Genomic DNA, 6086 nt, shown 5'->3' with positions numbered 1-6086 from the left:
AACAGACCCAGCATTTTATTATGAATGAACGTAACGAGCGCGTATCGCGCGGACGGTTTACTACTACGCCCCGACTGAAGAAGCAAAAGAAGAGAGAGAAAAAGATAGGTTACGAGAGCGCGCGAATCGCGTGTGTGTGTGGTTGGTTTGGGAGCGCGAAATGTGTCACGGCTGGGAGCGGTAGCTTTTGTACGCGTTTGGGAAGGCGGGTTTCTCGACGGGGACGTAGCTCAGTGGTAGAGCGCTCGCTTCGCATGTGAGAAGTCCCGGGTTCAATCCCCGGCGTCTCCACGCGTGTAATTGCGCACGACGAGTTTTTTATCGAGCGGAAAACTTTTCATTTTGGCATTGCTAGTTGCTCTTAGTATTATTTTTCATGAGAAGGTGTTTAAATACCTCAGGGCATTATTTCAAGTTAAAATCATAATTTCTACTACTACTTGAATGGAAACCTACGTTCTATTTGACAATTCAGATTGAAGTTTAATCTGTTATAAATTAAATAATCATAATGCATGTTTAAAAAGGGTTTTTACTTTACATTTATTGTAGACCTTCAACCGATTGGCATCAAGATTTCTTCAGATATTCTTCAAGTATTTAACTTGTTTTAATATTTATTTGTTTTTTGGAAAAAAATACGAACACATCTTCTAGCAAAATTCACTTTTACTACTTTGAACGTACGCCATTTTGTCCTAAAATAAGATATTTTAAATTCATTCCTACAAGACCTAAAATGAAGCATCTTCATTCTAATTGTTTTTACATTTTTGTATTTCGATGATTTTTGACGAATTCACATTAGGTATTGCATACTTCGTTTTACTAAAGCTTTTATTTATAAAAAAGTTAAGTTTTCTTTCTAAGAACATATTAATTATAATGAAATGCCTGCTACTTCAATCATAAATTAAAGTTAAACCATTAATGTTTATTGATATTTTCTTCAATCGCTGCAACAGTTTTTTGCTTGCTCTCATGAAAATCAACGCTTCGATCATGAATCGATCGGGTAGTTTAGAACGTTAAAACCGCAACATGCAATGGTATTCGATCGTTTTTCTTTCCGTTGCGTCAATGGTTCAAACTGCACCCATATTTTATCGATCGATAGCTGCACGATCAATGCTCGTTCGGTTTTCCTTTGCTTGAGAAGTGTACGGACGAGGGCGGACATTGGCGTACGAGACATACCAGCGGCAACCATAATGGGCCACATGGTACACACCGTTTGCAACAAGGTAGCGCAGTGCATCAATGCGCCGGAAAGATCAAAATCTGAAAAAAAAAACAAACGCAATCAAAAGCGGTAGAGTGTGCGGTGTTAACAATACAAAGCGAATCGGAAAAAAATTACACCCCGCAATCGAAAACTCCCCACCCCCAGAGGAGACGGGAGGCCACTTTCGAAGCGTTTACACGTAGCATTAGCAAATGCAGGCGCAAAACAATAACGCGCAGGTGAAACACGCCAATAACATCGGGCAAAACATAACTTGCCAGGTCCGTCAATGCGCAGCTAATCGAAACCGAGGCCATAAATAAGGCCATTAATTACCTAATCGAATTTAATCCTCCGCAAACAATCGCAGAAGATGTTGGTAATGAGAGAGCGAGCGAGAGAGAAAGAGAGAGAGAGAGAGAGAGAGAGAGAGAGAGAGAGAGAGAGAGAGAGAGAGAAGAAGCATACCAAAGTTCCTTTTTACCGGCCGTCGGTGTAGCGGTGCAACAAAAGCAAGCTGCCGGGCTGGAATTGCTGCTTGTCCTCGTGTTTGCTATGGCAAGAAAGGGCCACCGCTACCGCCCAGTGAGCCATTAACGGGGCGCGCACTTCAACAACAGCGGCAGCAACACCATTACCACGGTTTTATGGACTGTAGTGAGCTCAGCTTGCATCGGAACTGGGCCGTCGGATGGTTTGAGCCGTGGATTTAGTTGTAATTTTACATTGCGAGCACAATTTCTGTGCCTGCCTGCCGAACGAACGGAGCCGCAACGGAGCGCATTAGTGCCTAGACACAATGTTGTTGTTTTGTTGTGCTTCTCTCAAAAACGCTCGATGCTGGTGTGAATTAATTTCCAACTTATTTACGCCTTGCCGCTTAAGTCAGCCAATTGCGATTGTGAAACGGTTGGCATTTGGGCGGCGGTGGCAGACGGACAGTGAAAGACGGCCAACGAAACGAAATAAAACGTTCCGCAACAAATCTCGAACCGGCTCTCTAATCATTCGGCCACGAGAATCGTTGGCCCCGTGTCGCGTCTCGCTCAACCGATTGACCTTCTGCCACAATCCCGCCAAGCCAAAACATACATACGCAGATAGTAAAACGAGCGGCAAACAAACAACAAAATGAAACACAAAGAATAACCATTTAGTCCTCCGTTTCTGCTCAAACGTGACAGCTCGGGCCGCGTTTAATCAATCTTTTTCTCGAGGCGCCATCGCGATAGTAATGACGTACTGTTGTGTGCGGCCTCTTGTCCCCGGGTCTAGCGTTCTTACCGTCGCGATCGAGAGTGCTTTTCCTGTACTGTGCAAAACCGACCATTGAAGGCGCCCTCCCCCCGTTTAATCCGAAAGCCACAGCTGCATCCGGGACAGTCAAAATAGTGTGACCATCAAGCAAAGCAAACCGAAAGGCCCCTCGTACGTATTTGGCAACTGTTCCATGAATGTTGCTTTTTTTTAAGTAAACGGCTTAAACCCTCTACGTAAACACTCACCAGTTGAAGGGTGGCGCAAAGTAAAGGGGGTGGAAAAGGCACGGCGAGAGACGGCGAGAAATTACATACAATCCAAACACATCACAACAATTTCCTACGAAATGAAAATAAAAGTATAAATCAAGCTTAATAATGCGAATTAAAACCCCTTTTTGGTGCATCGCAACGTTTCCACGGCGATCCATCTCCCTCGCTCGCTCCAACTACCCTTAAAAAGGCGGATGGCTCAACGTATGTTGGCTCCCCGCGTTCGGTTTGCCCCATGCCGATCATTATTTCATCATCCCTCCGACACCCCACACGCACGCGAATGCGAGTGCTGTGTGCGATTATCTTCTATTTCCAACTGCACCGACGCCAACGCCGTTAACCTTCCCGCCCCCCACCCGGTCTGACTGTATCTCGGCCGCCACAAATGTGTGATAGAATTAATGGCGACGGTTGCCATAGAGAGCAACAGCTGATGGGGACGATGGGGACGGTAAAGCAGAAGCAACTGAACTACAAAATAACAATCGGTGCTGTGTCAGTTGGAAATTAGCGCAAAACCTCGACGAGCCACCGAGCAGAGTGGAAAGACCCAAAAGGAGATTACACCCAGAGGCGTAAAATGTAATGAACGTGAAACAAAAGGACAGACGAACACGAAACGAGACTGACAGAGCGAGGGAAAGAGAGCCACGGACGCCATGTACTGTGTTGTTTCGATTGTAGATTTTAATTAACGCCGTAATGCCTGCCGACTGTATATCGTGTCAGACAATCAAGATAAAACCTCAAACTCTATTGCAATCAACCCACCGGGCACCGACTGGTAACACACACGTGTGATCACCAATTTTATGTTATTTTATGTTACCGCTTTTTTTTTCTCGCTCCCGTTGCAATAGCAATAGAACAGTCACGCTTCACAACGGCTGGTTTGATCACTCTGACAATGTCCTTTGCCACACACACACACAGGAAAAAAGGCACGTCACCTTATGACCATTTGCACCCGATGCCTATCGATAGTGGGTCGTGAATTGATCACGATTCAATAAGCCTTTTTGAGGGATGCCATTTTCGAGCCGCACTCTTTTGTGCTAAATGAATCATTCAGCCGCAAGCAAACATGGGTCGCAAGAATTGCTATTAAATCCTTGCTAAACAGAGGATAACGTTTGACAGACATATGGTGAGTGAGTCTACGAGTCATTTTCAAGTTGCTACAAAATTTTATGTCACTTTGAGTATATCTCAAAGATGATTATTATTTTTATAAATAATGAAAGTTTTGGATAATTCTTATACTCATAATGAATTACATTGGTCAAGTATTGTATTATGTGAACTTGATCGAAAAATCATAAATTTGGACGAATCTTTGAATAAATCAAATTACTTAAGTCTTTGTGATTAATGTTCTGGATTTGAAGAATCATAAATCTCTGTAAATTCAAAGAATCTCTGTTGACTGTATAATCTTGAAAACTCATAAATTTCTGCAATTTAAACCATTTGAGGTTAATGCATCTTCAGAGCTTCAAGGGTTTTTAGAATTTCATCAATGCCCCAAAAATCCTTGAACATTTAGAAAATATTGGATCTCTTGAGCACCAACTCTAGATTCAAACCAACCGTTGAAGATTCTATGGAATGATCTGCATCAAGAGTTACTTTAAAGGCAATCCATTTTTGTTACATTGTAAGTCTAAGAATATTGGAAGCACAAGCATAAATCATGAAATAAAATGCAATTTCAAGAAAATATGTAGTGTCTAAAGTTGAAAATGCAACAAAACTCCTGTAAATCTAGAAGGCTCTGCACTGAATAGCTGATTTGCTTAAAAATTATGCTTCTTGTGTGATGTTTTCTGCCTTAAACTGAATACAAACCCCAGAATCTATTTTAAAAATAAATAGCTAAGACTTCTATTAACGTAGATTAAGACAAATCTAACAAAATGCATAAAACTGTGTTAAATAATCTGTTAAATAATCCTGTCTTTTGTTTTAAAACCAATAAATTTGATAAATCAAATACCAAAAGCAATTCACCTGGCTTACCTCAAATCAAATGACACATTTTCCACAAAATGATCAACCAAATGCTTGACAAATGTTTTAGGGCGGAACCAACGTCTACTTTCAAAACACCTCCGGTTAAAATCTGGTAAAACAATTGCCCTTGCAATTTTGTCACGCTCGATAAACATTCATCAGCGGAGGAAAGACGGTTCGAAAGGCAAATTACGATGCTTTCCGGCAGTCGGTCCACCTTTGCAAGGAACTGCTACCCTTACGTTTACGGATGATCTAAACGATGCCCACGCCCTGCCTAGCACAGGCCTGTCACTCGCTCATGATTTATGCAGCACCGGAGGTACCTGCCACACGGCCGGACCAAAACAAGATCGCGCGCGATGTGGACACAATTTATTACTTTTATTTAAGCAACCCTTTCACTCGTTTTGCTTTTTCGGCAGCACGATAACATTGGGCGTAAAACGGCAAGCTTATCTTTATCAGGTGATTTAAAGCGCGAAAGTAATTATTCAGCGTTTGCTAGTGTCACGCAACGGTAATACAAAGGCATAACCAAAGGACAGACAGTCGCTAAACGATGGACGCGGCCCGATGATTCATTCCGTTTCCACCTCGGCTCAAGGTTATGGCCGTTGATTACGAAACCAATTTCGAACGGCAAAAGCAATCGAAGAACCCGTCGATAGTTGATCGGTTTAATCGATTTGTAATGTTTCTGGCATGATCTGAAACCTTCCCCTCGCCAACCGGATGACGACACTTTTCTAATAGTGCACACGATCACCGCCGTACGAGCGGACCGTGTGCTGTTCCCTTCCGTCACGACCATTTACGGGCAGTGTGGTCATGTGCATGCCGTGGGTGCCGTTTCGCGAATCGCGTAAATATGGCCCGTTAAAGCCCTTTTTTGTTTTGTGCGACTGACACACTGACATCCCTTAGTACGGCCGGAGGAAGAAACTGGATCATCGTGATAAATGTAAACGATAGTAATTTATCACGATCTGTTTTTTTTCCTTCCACTCGCTGTTTGTATTTGCGCTCAATCTCCCATTTCCTTCGAGCGACAAACGAACCCAGCGGAGTTCGTTCTGACGCACGGCACTGGAAATGATGGCGTCCGGACGTTGCGAATAGGAGTGAACGCAATCGTTACTCAACGTGCATGAAGTGCACACGCAAATCACGATATCGAGTGGATTTATTCGCTCGTAACCGAGGGCCGCTTTGTAAAGCCGAAGGAAAACCATTTTTACAATCTATGGACGAGACGCTTCTTAACATCTCCCATACCATATGGTCCACACCAAGATCACCAACCTGTCCGA

At 43.1% G+C, this 6086-nt stretch overlaps 1 non-coding gene across 1 annotated transcript; it reads left to right on the top strand.

The window, feature by feature from the left end:
* Positions 1-219: 219 nt before the first annotated feature.
* On the top strand, positions 220-291 carry Trnaa-cgc (transfer RNA alanine (anticodon CGC)). Its single transcript has one exon. It is a non-coding gene; the product is annotated as a tRNA-Ala (tRNA).
* The last annotated feature ends 5795 nt before the right edge of the window (positions 292-6086 follow it).

The sequence above is a fragment of the Anopheles marshallii genome, chromosome 2, assembly GCF_943734725.1.
Source record: "Anopheles marshallii chromosome 2, idAnoMarsDA_429_01, whole genome shotgun sequence".
Classification (NCBI taxonomy): Eukaryota; Metazoa; Arthropoda; class Insecta; order Diptera; family Culicidae; genus Anopheles; species Anopheles marshallii.
This window is presented reverse-complemented; position numbering and strand designations above follow the sequence as displayed.